General features: G+C 40.0%; 1 pseudogene; it reads left to right on the top strand.

The window, feature by feature from the left end:
• Window positions 1-8,439: 8,439 nt before the first annotated feature.
• On the top strand, window positions 8,440-8,691 carry LOC113915963 (annotated as a pseudogene).
• Window positions 8,692-14,901: the final 6,210 nt, after the last annotated feature.

Here is a 14,901-nt window from a genome sequence, read left to right as displayed (position 1 = left end):
CTGGTTTGGGAGGGGGGAGAGTATATGGGACCTTTCTGTACTTCCCGCTTGATTTTTCTGTAAACCTGAAACTGCTCTAAAAAATAGAGTCCATTAATTTCTTCAAAGTAAAAAACAGAATAGGCTATGTAACAAAGTGCTCTTTTTGTAACTGAGAAATGCATTGGTGGAAAACAACAAAACACATTTTACAAAAGCAGATAAAAAGAGAAGACACTCATTTAATACATTAGAATGATGGTCTTTGTGGGCAGTGGTAATGGAAGTGGAGTATGGCAAGAAAATGAAATAAACAAAATGAGACAGGGATATTGCATGGACCAACAATGATAACATGCCATGAACTGAGTATGATCAAATCTGTCCTATGAACTTGAAATCTAAAAAAAAAAAAAAAAAAAGTAGCGGTTCTTAACTTGGGCAGGGAGGTAGAATTTAGAGAAATTTTAAAAGAACACACATGCTTCAGCCCCGTTTCAGACCCAGCTGCATCAGAAACTCCAGACTTGGAGCATGTGCATTTTGCAAAAGTTCCTATATTATTAGCCAGGACATGTTTAGTTACAAAACCCCAATTCAAATAAGTATAAGCAATAAAAGGAACTGTGTTGGCTCATGTGGCTTGGAAGTCTGAGGAGTAGTCTGGCTTCAGGCACAGATGAATCCAAGAGCTCAAGCTATCCAATCAGCCTCTCTCTCACTGCCACCTGTCTCTATCTCCATCTCCCCTGTTCTGACAGGTTCTCTTTCCATGTGGTAGGGAAGCTTTTTACCGACATTTCTGGTCATTCTGAGAGAGGGTATGTAGTAAAATGGAATGCTGCAACTGACAGCACCTCAAGGGCCATGGGAAGTGGGGTAGGAGTTCCCCAACAGAAGGGACAGGCTAAGCACACCAAACGAGGTGATTATCATATCTTCCCAGGAATTTAATTCAGAATAAGTCCAACATTCCCTTGTAGGGTGACATGGATCGTCATGACAAAAGAAAGGAAAAAAATCACTAGAAACATTTCCCAGCTTCCCCAACCTGGTCTCTTGCTCACGTGGGCTCAGCCGCCACGTTCAGTCTAGTTTTGAACATGCTGTCATATTCAGTCACACCTTCCCCTGTCCCAGGGATACAAACCCATTCATCCAAACTCACTATGTATCTGACTTACAACTCTCCTGGGTAGGCTTAGAATAAAAAAGAAAGATAATTAGGGCACCTAGGTGTTCAACAACATAGGTGATGAGTCTAAGATGGACAAAGACTGGATAAGTTAACTTATCCCAGGTCACAGCATGCAAAAGTGACAGAATTTGAACTCAGGTTTTATACCTCCAAATCTTATGCTCTGTCCAAGGTATAACACTGCACAGGTAGTATTAACAATAAAAATGGGGTGCCTGGCTGGCTCAGTTGAAGAGCATGCGACTCCTGATCTTGGTGTCATGAATTTGAGCCCCATGTTGGCTGCAGAGATTACTAAATAAATAAATAAATAAATAAATAACTTTAAATAGTAATGATTATTATTATTATTACAATAAAAAGTGCTGTTATTTACTGAGTTCTTCCTATGGCCCAGGCAGTGTTTTGTAAACATGAGCTCACCAACTCTCATAACAGGCTATGAAGAATGTATCCTCTCTATTTTACAGAGGGAACTATAAAGCTCAGAGAAGAACTGAAGCTCAGAGAAATAATTATCCTAATCACATAGCTACTAAGTGATGGAACCAGGACTTAAAACAAAGTACATCCAAAAAAAGGTTTAGGGGCACCTGGGTGGCTCAGTGGGTTAAGCCTCTGACTCTTGGTTTCAGCTCAGGTCCTGATATTATGGGTCATGAGATCAAGCCCCTCATTGGGCTCTGTCTGCTTGGAGATTCTTTGCCTCTGCCCCTGCCCCCACTCGTGTGCAGGCAAGCATGCACTCTCTCTCTCTCTCTCTCTCTCTCTAAAATAGATAAATCTAAAAAAAAAAAAAAAAGATTTTCAGAAGAACAAAAAGTTAATAAATTAACAAATAGGGGCGCCTGGGTGGCTCAGTTAGTTAAGTGCCTGCCTTCAGCTCAGGTCATGATCCCAGAGTCCCAGAATCCAGCCCCACATTGGGCTCCCTGCTCAGTGTGGAGTCTGCTTCTCCCTCTGCCCCTCACCCTGCTAATGCTCTCTCTCTCTCGCTCTCTCTTAAATAAATAGTAAAATCTTTTTTAAAAATAAATTAACAAATAAATAACATCAAGGCTAGATTCAGGGCAAAAAATAAAGTATCTAATTTTTGAAGAACATAACTAATTAAAGTAGTCTTATTCGTTTTAAAACATAGACCTTAACATACAATCACTCAAACACAACAGAAGCCTATTTCTCTCTAACAAGATGGTTCAGAGAGGTATTCCAGCCTGGAAGGGTTCAGCTCCATGAAGTCATTCAGGAACTTGGCAAGACAGAGTTTCTGCCATCTTTAATCTTGGCTTCCAAGGTCACTCTGCCTGTCACCATCCTGGCCCATGAGAAGGAGGAAAGGAGCACAATGCCTCGCCTCTTGAAAGCACAGTCCAGGAGGACACACATAACATCTGCTGCATTCCATTAGCAAGAGCTTAGTCACATGAAACACTACAGCAAAGGAGGCTAGACAACGTGGCATGTGGCTAGACAGGCATGACCTAGTTACAGCTGCTGTGGAAGAAAGAAAGAACAAATTTTGGTGGAAAACTAGCTGTCAATGCCACAACAATTTAGTAGACTTAACCATTAACACAGGCAGAGACCAATTTGTCATAGAACTTAGGAAACTTAAACTTCTAGGCCTCTCATTTGTATGGCTTCTTCCAAAGCTCTGTTAGGGGCCTGTATGAGTTAGCAATTTCTGTATAACAAATTACTCCAAAACTTATCAGCTTAAAACAATAACCTTATTATCCCACAATTCCTGAGAGTCTGGAATCTAGAAGCAGCTTCTCTTGAGTGACTCTGGCTCAGAATATTAAGCTGTCAGAAAAGGATGCAGTTGGCTTGGGTGCAGCAAAGCCTTGACCAGGGCTGGAGCATCCACTCCTGAAATGATAATCACAAAGGTGTGGGCTGGAGGCCTCAGTTTGTCACTACATAGTCTTCTCCACAGTGTTGTGTGACGGTTCTCATGACATGGTAGCTGAGTTCCCCCAGAATCAATGATCTGAGAGAGAGGGGTACAAGTCATAATGTTCTTTATAACCTAGCCTCCAAAGAGACATCACTTCTACTAAATTCTATTGGTTTCACAGACCAGCCCCAATATAGTATGAGAGGAGTTACACTGGGGCGTGAATACCAGGAGACAGGGATAACGGGTGGGCGGTGGGAATCTTCATATATGAGGCTGGCTATCAACAGGCTCCAGTAAATGTGTTCACATGTTTTTTGTCGCATTGGCAAAAGTAAGATTTTTTTTTTTATGTTCTTTTTCTTAATGAGTCCTCCTCAATTGTATTAGCTTATGGCACCACAAAACATGAATCCTTTTCTTATATGACCTTGCCTGAACCTTTATAATAATTTTAGAACATGGTGGATCTATTCCACAAACCAAAACCATTATAACTAATTCTGAAGGGATGAAATACTTTTTCAAGGTGTGTTTGTTTTCATGACTGTTAATATTATATAGTTTGCACACTGCTGATTTGTTATCAATGCTAGATAAGAAGTTAGGAGATCTGAATGTCAATCCACATTCTACCTCTAACAAACTGGGTGATCTTCCTTTCATACAACGCAGCCTGCTCTCTAAATTGCCTTTGTCAATACGAGTGGTTGCATTAACTGATCTATACAGGCACTTCCAGATATGTCTCTTTCTGCTACAAATTTCTCACCATAATACGGGGATAACAATATCTACTTCACAGAGGTGTAGTGATGATTAAATGAGGCAGCCTATGTAAAGTATCCCAAAAATCCTAGCAAGCAGTGCATGCTCAGTAAATATTAGCCATTCTCACTATTTTATGCCTGAAAATTAACCAACCTCAGGAAGCCTATTTTGAATAGTTTTGTAGTATCACAGTAATTTGTAATTTCAATTTTCATCTCAGATGACTGTGTAAATTTTTATAAGTGAGTAAAAGATAATATGAAGTAATATCAAGGTTGTGGAACAACTACAACTCTCATACATTTACTGATGGGAGTATAAACTGAAGTAATGACTTCAGTAAAATATTTAATAATATATCCACGTAAGCTAAACTTACACATATCTTACGACCCAGCAAATCATCTCCTGGCTAAACTGAACATATATTAGTGCTATGTCCACCAAAAGATACATATGAGAATATTCATTATAGCTTTATTGGTAATAGTCAAACTGAAAACAAACCAAATGTCTTTCAACAGCAGAATGGAAAAAGTAAAGTATATTCATACAGTAGAATGAATATAGCAGTGAAAAGAACAAATCTCACCAACATGATGTTGAGTAAAAGCCAAAGATGTAAAATGCATACTTCATGATCGCAGTACTTAGAGTTCAAAATCAGGCAAACAAAACTGTGGTAATGGAGGTCAGAAGAATGATTATCTTTGAAAAAATATTGATTGGAAAAGAGGGTAGAGGGAGCTTTCTGGGGTACTGGAAATTTCTACATATTGAGCTGAGTAGGGGTTTCACAGGTGTGTACATGTGTCAAAAATTAGTCAAGCTTTAGATTTAAGACTTGCATATCTTATTGTAAGTTGCATCTCAATAAAACATTTTTAAAGTTGGTAATGGTATAACAAAATACATTGCTGATATCATTGATATAGGAAAAGAAGCTCGACCATGATTTAGATTTATGTATTTCTGTTTCATCTTAACTAAATTTTTGACAGTTATGGTCTTAGGTAGTAATTAATGAATAATTAATTATTACTCTCCTATCATATACTACCTTATTAACTGTGTCAATTGTTCACTCATTTCACAAATATTTAAGTGCCAGATGCTCTGCTAGGTGATGGGATCATTAACAATGAACAAAATAGACATAGCTTTTACCTCCACAGAGCTAGGTGTATCGGGCAAGATAGAGAGTAAATCAGAAGTTAAAATTGCGGAGAGAGAGTGGCGTGTAGAGGGATGCGCACAGGAACATTTACCCAAAGTCACTGGCTGGGAAAACGAGGGACTGATTTTCGTGACTTTTTGCAACCAGCAGGGCTCAAAGACAGGAGTTTTAGAGGTGGGCGGGCTTGACTGGGATAGAGACCTGAGGGGTCTGCCCTACTCCTGGAGAAGGCAGGCAAGCAACACCGGGGCAGATGGTGTGATCTGAGGATCACCTATGGTGCATGGGAAGAGAGCATTCACTCTTTTTGGAGTGCATCTGTGAGAGGTAGCATTTGCAGAGACACCTCTCTGGGGACAAAAGGGCCAGTGGGCCCCATTACCTCCCCTGCCCCTCAGCATAGGCACAGAGACATCTGCTGAGGGCAGCTAACCCGGACACTGGCTGTTTAGCCTGTTTGTTCCAAATCCTATGCCCCTGCACTCTCGCGCCCTTCTTGGCCAAACCTGTATCCATCCTAGCACAGACCCTCCCCTAGAAGACCAGCACAGGGCCCACCGCAGCATAGCCCTCACATTTGAAGATTTAAAAGTCAGAAGGCTTGGCTGGGATAGAGCCCAAAGTGCACTGTGCTGCTCCAGGCAGGTAAAGACAGTGTGAAAACAGAGGTCTGAAACACCCGGGACTTAGGAGGGGGATATTATTCACTCTTCTGGGAGGGCTTCCCTGAGAGCAGCAAGCACGGAGACCCCTCTCTGGGTATAAAGGAACTGGCTGGCACCATTTCCCTCCCCCAGCCCTCAGCATAAACCAGCTTCAGTAAACAGCACAGTGCTCCCTAACCTGCTTACACCAAGTCCCACCCCCCTGCACTCTGCTGGTACTGCTTTTCTTAGGTAAGTGTGCCTAGGGCCCAATGCAGTGGGCCCCTTCCACAGAAGACCAGCAGAGACCTCCACATGCACCACGTCTACCCACCAGAGAGTTCTGCAAGGCATCAGTTCTAGTGCAAGTAGCATCAGGTCTCATTTAACAAGCAGACCAGAACACACCTAGTTAAATCTCACCACATTCTGACCAAGGACCAAACACTGCCCACTGCAGGCAAGGGGAGCCTCTGCAGACAACTGACCTGAGGGATAGAATAATGAAAACACAGCAGCAGAGTGCAGGCAGCACACACCAGAGACACTCCCTGAAGCACCAGGTCCAGGACACTGTATGACCTCTTCTTCATAAAGCCATTACTCTCAAAAGCAGGAAACATAACAGGCTTTTCTAACACAGAGAGAAAGACAGAGGCCTAGACAAAATGCCAAGATGGAGGAATTCATCCCAAAAGAAAGAACAAGAAAAAGGTCACAGCCAGAGATCTAATCAAAACAGATATAAGTAATATGCCTGATGGAGAATTTAAAGCAACAATAATAAGGATACTTGCTTGGCTTGAAATAAGTAAGGAAGACATCAGGGAGAGCCTTACTGCAGAGATAAAAGAGTTAAAAAAACAGAAATGAAAAATGCAAAACCTGTGATTCAAAACTGATGTATGTAATGACGACAAGGATGGAAGAAGCAGAGGAATGAATAAGTGATATAAAAGATAGAATAATGGAAAATAATGAAGTTGAACAAAAGAGAGAAAGAAGAATTATACATCACAAGAATACACTTAGGGAACTCAGTGACTCCATCAAATGTGACAACATTCATATCATAGGAATCCTGGAAGAAGAAGAGAGAGAAAAAGGGAAACAGACATCCAAATCCAGGAGGCACAGAGAACTCCCATCAAAATCAACAAAAGCAGGCCAACACCAAGACATATTGTAGTTTAACTTGCAAAATATAGTAATAGGAAAAAATCCTAAAAGCAGCAAGACAAAAGAAGTCCCTAACTTACAAGGGAAGACCCACAAGGCTAGCTGTCTCTCCACAGAAATGTGGCAAGCCAGAAGACAGTGGCATGATATATTCAATATGCTGAATGGGAAAAATCTGCAGCTAAGAATACTCTATCCAGCAAGGCTATCATTCAGAATAGAAGGAGAGATAACGAGTTTCCCATACAAACAAAACCTAAAGGAGTTCATGACTACTAAACCAGCCGTGCAAGAAATATTAAAGGGGGGGGGGCGCCTGGGTGGCTCAGTTGGTTAAGCGACTGCCTTCGGCTCAGGTCATGATCCTGGAGTCCTGGGATCGAGCCCCGCATCGGGCTCCCTGCTCGGCAGGAAGCCTGCTTCTCCCTCTCCCACTCCCCCTGCTTGTGTTCCCTCTCTCTCTGTCTCTCTCTCTCTCTCTGTCAATTAAATAAATAAAATCTTTAAAAAAAAAAAAGAAATATTAAAGGGGACTCTGAGTGGGAAAGACCAAAAGTGACAGACTAGAAAGGAACAGAGAAAATCTCTAGAAACAATGACAGAACATGTAACAAAATGGCACTAACTACACATCTATCAATAATTACTCTGAATGTAAATGGAATAAATGCTCCAATCAAAAGACATAGGGTCTCAGAAAGGATAAAAAAACAAAAACAAAACAAAAGCGTCTATATGCTGCCTACAAAAGACTCATTTTAGACCCAAAGACACCTACAGATTGAAAGTGAGGGGATGGAAAGACATCTATCATGCTAATGGATGTGAAAAGAGTAACTATACTTGTATCAGACAAAATAGACTTTAAAAAGAAGACTGTAACAAGACACAAAGACAGACACTATATAATAATAAAGGGGACAATCCAAGAAGACCATCTAACAATTATAAATATTTATGCACCCAACATAGGAGTACCCAAATACATCAAACAGTTAATAACATAAAAGAACTAACTGAGGGGCACTTGGGTGGCTCAGTCATTAAGCATCTGCCTTCGGCTCAGGTCATGATCCCAGGGTCCTGGGATCAAGCCCCACATCGGGCTCCCTGGTCCACAGGAAGCCTGCTTCTCCCTCTCCCACTCCCGCTGCTTGTGTTCCCTCTCTCGCCGTGTCTCTCTCTCTCTGTCAAATAAATAAAAAAAAAATTAAAAAAAACCCTAATTGATATTATTGCAATAATAGTAGGGGACTTTAACACCCTACTTACAGCAATGGACGGATCATCTAAGCAGAAAATCAACAGGGAAATAAAAACTCTGAATGACACACTGGACCAGATGGACTTAACAGATATATTCAGAGCATTTCATCCTAAAGCAGCAGAGTACACATTCTTTTCAAGTGCACATGGGACATTCTCCAGAATAGATCACATACTAGGTCACAAATCAGGTCTCAGCAAATACAAAAAGATCATACCAAGCATATTTTCTGACCATAACGCTATGAAACTTGAAGTCAACCAATAGAAAAAATTGGGAAGACCACAAATACATGGAAGTTAAACAACATGCTACTAAAGAATGAATGGGTCAGCCACTGCCGTGAATAGTGTAGGGGAGGCCAGCACCAACATGAAGTGCAAGTTCAACTAGTGCTTCCATCACTGGTTAGCCAAGAAATTCCTCAAGGGGGACAGCTCCAAAGACCTGTGCACCGACCTCTTCAAGCGCTATCAGCAGTGTATTCAGAAAGCAATAAAGGAGAAGGAGATTCCCTTTGAAGGACTGGAATTCATAGGCCATGGCAAAGAAAAGTCCGAAAGCTCTTCTTGACCTTGACAGTCACCTTGAAAATAGACTCCTCCAGTCAGGAAATCGAGGACACTGGATTTCGTCAATTAAAGCTGTGAAAATAGCCATCAATTTGATGGGAGTTTAGGAGGGAGAAGTTTTCTTTCCTCCTAGATTTCCTCTTATTTATAAAAGATCACTCTGCTTTGAGATGATTTCTCACTTGCTCTGGCATTTTGCAGGAACTCCATGTGCTAAAACTAAGTGATTTCTTGGGATTATGGTTGCAATACTTGGTCTGGGATCAACTTTAAATATCCTTTGTATGTAAATACTGATAAACTTGTCAGGATGATCAGAGTTGCCTGACCTCTTGAGTTTTGCTGCAAAGGACATTAGGTATATTGTACTAGGGTTATTATTCATGGAAGCAATTGGTTAGGATCATTCTTTTCTCTCAGGGAGCTAATGCTCTGAAAAGGGATCCCAGCACAATGGTTTTAATCAATGCTTAGGAGCAGTTTTATTTTTATATAATAACTTTTAAGATTGCTGGTGGACTGTGTTAGCCAAGAGGAAGACAGCTTTAAGAGTTCCCTGCCTTAAGAAGAGGTGTCAGATTTCTGATTAAGATGTGAAAGCTTGAAGAATGTTGCAGTACACACCATTTCAGAGCTCATAGTGTAATTTAGGAATTAAAATCCTTGGAGTAACAATGGAGGAAGATCCTAAATTGCAAAGATTTGCTGTTGCCAGCTTTCAGCCCGAGTCAATTAATTAAGCCAACCTGTATTATGATAAAACTGCCAAAATGCTGCATCTGGTTAAATGGGAGAAGAGTTTGTTTTATTTGCCTGTGTACTCACCCTGCCCTGTAATAGCTGTAATCAATGAATATGAAATACATTGTAACATTTAGTTCCAAAAAAAAAAAAGGAATGAATGGGTCAACCAAGAAATTAAAGAAGAAATTAAAAAATACACGAAAACAAATGATAATGAAAACGTGATGGTCCAAAACCTTTGGGATGCAGCAAAAGCAGTCATAAGAGGAAAGTATATAGCAATACAGACATAACTCAAGATGCAAGAAAAATCTCAAATAAACAACCTAACCTTACACCTAAGGGAGCTAGAAAAAGAACAAATGAAACATAAAGCCAGCAGCAGAAGAAAAATAATGAAGATTAGAGCAGAAATAAATGATCTAGAAACTAAAACAAAAACAGTGGAACAGATCAATGAAACCAGGAGCTGGTTCTTTAAAAAAATGAATAAAATTGATAAGCCAGACTTATCAAAAAGAAAAGAGAAAGGACCCAAATAAATAAAATCACAAATGAGAGAGGAGAAGTCACAACCAACTCCACAGAAATACAAACAATTATAAGAGAATATTAAGGAAAATTCTGTGCCAACAAATGGGACAATCTGGAAGAAATGGATAAATTCCCAGAAACACATAAACTACCAAAACTGAAACAGGAAGAAGTAGAAAACTTGAAAAGACTGATAACCAGCAAAGAAATTGAATCAGTAATCAAAAATCTCCCAACAAATAAAAGTCCAGGGCCAGATGGCTTCACAGGATAATTCTACCAAACATTTAAAGAAGAGTTAATACCTGTTCTTTTCCAACTATTCCAAAAAATAGAAATGGATGGAAAACTTCCACATTCATTCTATGAGGCCAGCGTTACCCTGATTCCAAAACCAGAAAAAGACTCCACTAAAAAAGAGAACTACAGGCAAAAAAAGAAAAAGAAAAGAAAAAAAAAAGAGAGAGAACTACAGGCCAATATCCCTGATGAACATAGATGCAAAAATTCTCTACAAAGTACTAGCAAATCAAATCCAACAGTACATTAAAAGAATCATTCACCATGATCAAGTGGGATTTATTCCTGGGCTACAAGGGTGGTTCAATATTCACAAATCAATCAATGTGATACACCACATTAATACAAAGAAAGGATAAGAGCCATATGATGCTCTCAATAAATGCAGAAAAAGCATTTGACAAAGTACAACATCCATTCATGATAAAAAAAAAAAATCCTCAAGAAAGTAAGGATAGAGGGAACATACCTCAACATCATAAAGGCCATATATGAAAAACCCACAGCCAATATGATCTTCAATGGGGAAAAACTGAAAGCTTTTCCTCCATGGTCAGGAACAAGACAGGGATGTCCACTCTTCCCACTCTTATTTAACATAGTACTGGAAGTCTTAGCCTCAGCAATCAGACAACAACAATAAATAAAAAGCATCCAGGTCAGCAAGGAAGAAGTCAAACTGTCACTCTTTGCAGATGACATGATACTCTATTTAGAAAACCCAAAAGACCCTACTAAAAATTGCTAGAACGGATATACGAATTCAGTAAAGTCACAGGATACAAAATCAATGTACAGAAATCTGTTGCCTTTCTATACACCGATAATGAAACAGAAAGAGAACTCAAGGAATGGAGCCCATTTACAACTGTACCAAAACCCATAAGATACCTCGGGATAAATCTAACCAAAGAGATAGCACTCTGAAAACTATAAAACACTGATGAAAGGAATTGAAGATGACACAAAGAAATGGAAAAACATTCCACGCTATGGATTGGAAGAAGAAATATTGTTAAAATGTCTATACCACACAAAGCATTTAATGCAATACACATTTAATGCAATCCCTACGAAAATGCCACCAGTTTTCACAGAACTAGAACAAACAATCCTAAAATTTGTATGGAACTACAAAAGACCCCAAATAGCCAATGTACTCTTGAAAAAGAAAAGCAAAGCTGGAGGCATCACAATTCCAGACTTCAAGTTATATCACAAAGCTGTAGTGATCAAGACAGTATGGTACTAGCACAAAAACAGACACATAGATCAATGGAACAGAATAGAAAACCTGCAAATGAACCCACAACTCTATGGTCAATTAATCTTCGACAAAGCAGGAAAGAATATCCAATGGAAAACAGACAGTCTCTTCAATAAATGGTGTTGGGAAAACTGGACAGCAACATGCAAAAGAATGAAACTGGACCACTTTCTTATACCATACATAAAAATAAATTAAAACTGGATGAAAGACCTAAACGTGAGATCTAAAACCATAAAAATCCTAGAGGAGAACACAGGCAGTAACTTCTTTGACATCAGCCATAGCAACTTCATTCTAGATATGTCTTCTGAGGCAAGGGAAACAAAAGCAAAAATAAAACTCTTGGGACTTCATTAAAATAAAAACCTTCTGCAGAGTGAAGGAAACAATCAACAAAACTAAAAGGTAACCTATGGAATGGGAGAAGATATTTGCAAATAACATATCTCATAAAGAGTTAGCATCCAAAATATATAAAGAACTTATAAAATGGAACACTCAAAAACCAAATAATCCAGTTAAAAAATGGGCAGAAGACATGAATAGACATTTTTCCTAAGAAGACATACCCATACCTATCAACAGACACATGGAAAAGATGCTCAACATCACTCATCATCAGGGAAATACAAATCAAAACTACAATGAGATACCACCTCACACCAGTCAGAATGGCTAAAATTAACAACACAGGAAACAACAGGTGTTGGTGAGGATGCAGAGAAAGGGGAACCCGCTTATACTGTTGGTGGGAATGCAAACTGGTGCAGCCACCATGGAAAACAGTATGGAGGTTCCTCAAAAAGTAAAAATTAGGAACACCTGGGTGGCTCAGTCAGTTAATTGTCTGCCTTCAGCTCAGGTCATGATCCCAGGATCCTGGGATTGAGTCCTGCATCAGGCTCCTTGCTCAGCAGAGAGCCTGCTTCTCCCTCTGCCTGCCGCTCCCCCTGTTTGTGCTCGCTCTCTCTCTCCCCCACCCGACAAATAAATAAATAAAATCTTAAAAACAAAACAAAACAAAAGTTAAAAATAGAACTGCTCTACTATCCAGCAATTGCACTACTAGGTATTTACCCAAAGGATACAAAAATACTGATTCAAAGGGATGCATGCACCCCAATGTCTACAGCAACATCAACAATAGCCAAATTACGGGAAGACCCCCAAATGTCCATCTGAACATCGACTGATGAACGGATAAACAAGAGGTGGTGTATGTATATATACAGAAAGACAAATACCATATGATTTCACTCATGTGTGGAATTTAAGAAACAAAACAGATGAACATGGGGGGAATAAAGAGAGGCAAACCAGGAAACAGGCTCTTAACTTTAGAAAACAAACTGGGGGTTACTGGAGGGTAGGTGGGAGGAGGGATGGGTTAAATAGGTGATGGGGATTAAGGAGGGCACGTGCGATGAGCACTGGGTGTTGAATGTAAGTGATGAATCATTACATTCTACACCTGAAACTAATATTACACTGTATGTTAACTAACTAGAATTTTTTTTTAAAGACTTTATTTATTTGACAGAGAGAGACACAGCGAGAGAGGGAACACAAGCAGGGGGAGTGGGAGAGGGAGAAGCAGGCTCCCTGCAGAGCAGGGAGACCAATGCGGGACTCAATCCCAGGACCCTGGGATCATGATCCGAGCCGAAGGCAGACGCTTAATGACTGAGCCACCCAGGCGCCCCAACTAACTAGAATTTAAATAAAAACTTGAAAAACAAATTCCTAGACACATGTGGGGTGTGAATACACATGTCAGCCATCTACTGAGATGAAGCAAGGAGGGGATTTAGGGCTCTAAATATGCTTTATATAGATATTCAATTGTTCCTTCTGTTTTTGTCTCTACCTTCACACCCATTTTCAGGAATATTAGAAATTCTTAAGGGTTTGGGATCTTCTTTAGAAGAAGTCGGCAGCTTCTCAGCATTTCTTATTGTGTATTCAGGAACCCACCTCACAACTAGGGTATGGGTTAGAGTTAGGTGTAGGGTGAGGGTATGTGCCTGGTATCCAGCAGTTCAGAAATTTCTCCTGAGAATAAAACCTTAGACTTCTGCTGGGGTTAGAATAGACATGGCAGTCGTTCACCAAGCTGAGGCAAGGAAGAGATTTGTAGCTAAATACTTTTTAAAATAGTTACAATTACATAGCACAAATGTATTATGGGGAAATAGAATGTACTTCCTGCTATTGGGGAATGAAGCAGAGGCAGTAACAACCCAGAAGGGAAAGACTTGCTAAAGAAAATAATATCTAAGCTGAAATTCATTCCTTTAGAGCAGAAATAGCATGCTGTTCCACAAGATAAAGATTGCATGGCATGTCCTAGGACCTGAGAGAAGTTCAATATGTCTGGACACAAAGTGTGCTGGAGAGGGAGCAAGGAGTGCAATAAAGGATGCTAAGATAAGCCAACCCATGGAGGCCCTACAAGCCCTGTGAAAGGAGTAAAGATTTTATTATGAGCAGAGGGAAAAGACATGACTTGACATGTGTTCTAGATGTATTAGTCTGTCTTCAATGTAAAGAATGAACTAGAGGGGGGCAAGATTGCAGGAAGAGAGACAGCTTCGGAGCCCGTTGCAGTAATGTCTGGAGATGGTGGTGTCTAAAACTAAGGCCGTAGAGATGAGTGGGGAGATATTTAGAGAAGTAGAAATAATGGGACTTGAAGATTGTTTGACTAAGCAAAGAAGAGTGATGAGTGAAGGCTGACACCCAGTTTCTGGCTTAAGCAATCCTGTTGGCAGTGATGCCATTCACCAGGATAGGGAATATAATAAGGAGTATTATTTTGCTGGTTTGCTAGTTCGAGGGATTTTTGAGGAGGTGAGAAGGAGAAGCTAATAAGTTCTGTTTTGTATATCCTGTGTTTAAAGTGCTTATGAGACAATGAAGGAGAGATATTCAGAATGCAGTTGGTGCTTAGGAGACATAACCGTCCTGAAGACATAAATTTGGAAGTCAGCATTGTACAAAGATTAACTAAAGCCATGAAGGAGAAACAATCTAAAATCACCCCTAAATAATATGTAGAGTAAAAAGATCAACAGATACAGTATACAACACCAAGGAATACTTACCTTTAACTGATAAGCAAAAGAGAAAGAAGGTCCCTCAAAGAATACTGAGGGGGAAAAAGGAGAAGAAAGAAACCAGAAGATCATGTGTACAGAAGCTAAAGGAAGGGAGATTTTTTCCAAAAAAGTGGTAGGTGGGCAACAGGGTCAAATGTTGCCAAGAGATTACATCAGGGAAATCTTGGTGATCTTAACAGGAGTAGCAGCAGAGGAGGTAGCTGCCAAATTTCAGTGGTTGAGGACTGAAAGTGGTGAGGTGGTT

The sequence above is a fragment of the Zalophus californianus genome, chromosome 1 (genome assembly GCF_009762305.2).
Source record: "Zalophus californianus isolate mZalCal1 chromosome 1, mZalCal1.pri.v2, whole genome shotgun sequence".
Classification (NCBI taxonomy): Eukaryota; Metazoa; Chordata; class Mammalia; order Carnivora; family Otariidae; genus Zalophus; species Zalophus californianus.
Note: the sequence above shows the minus strand (reverse complement) of the source record. Positions and strands in the feature narration are given on the sequence as shown.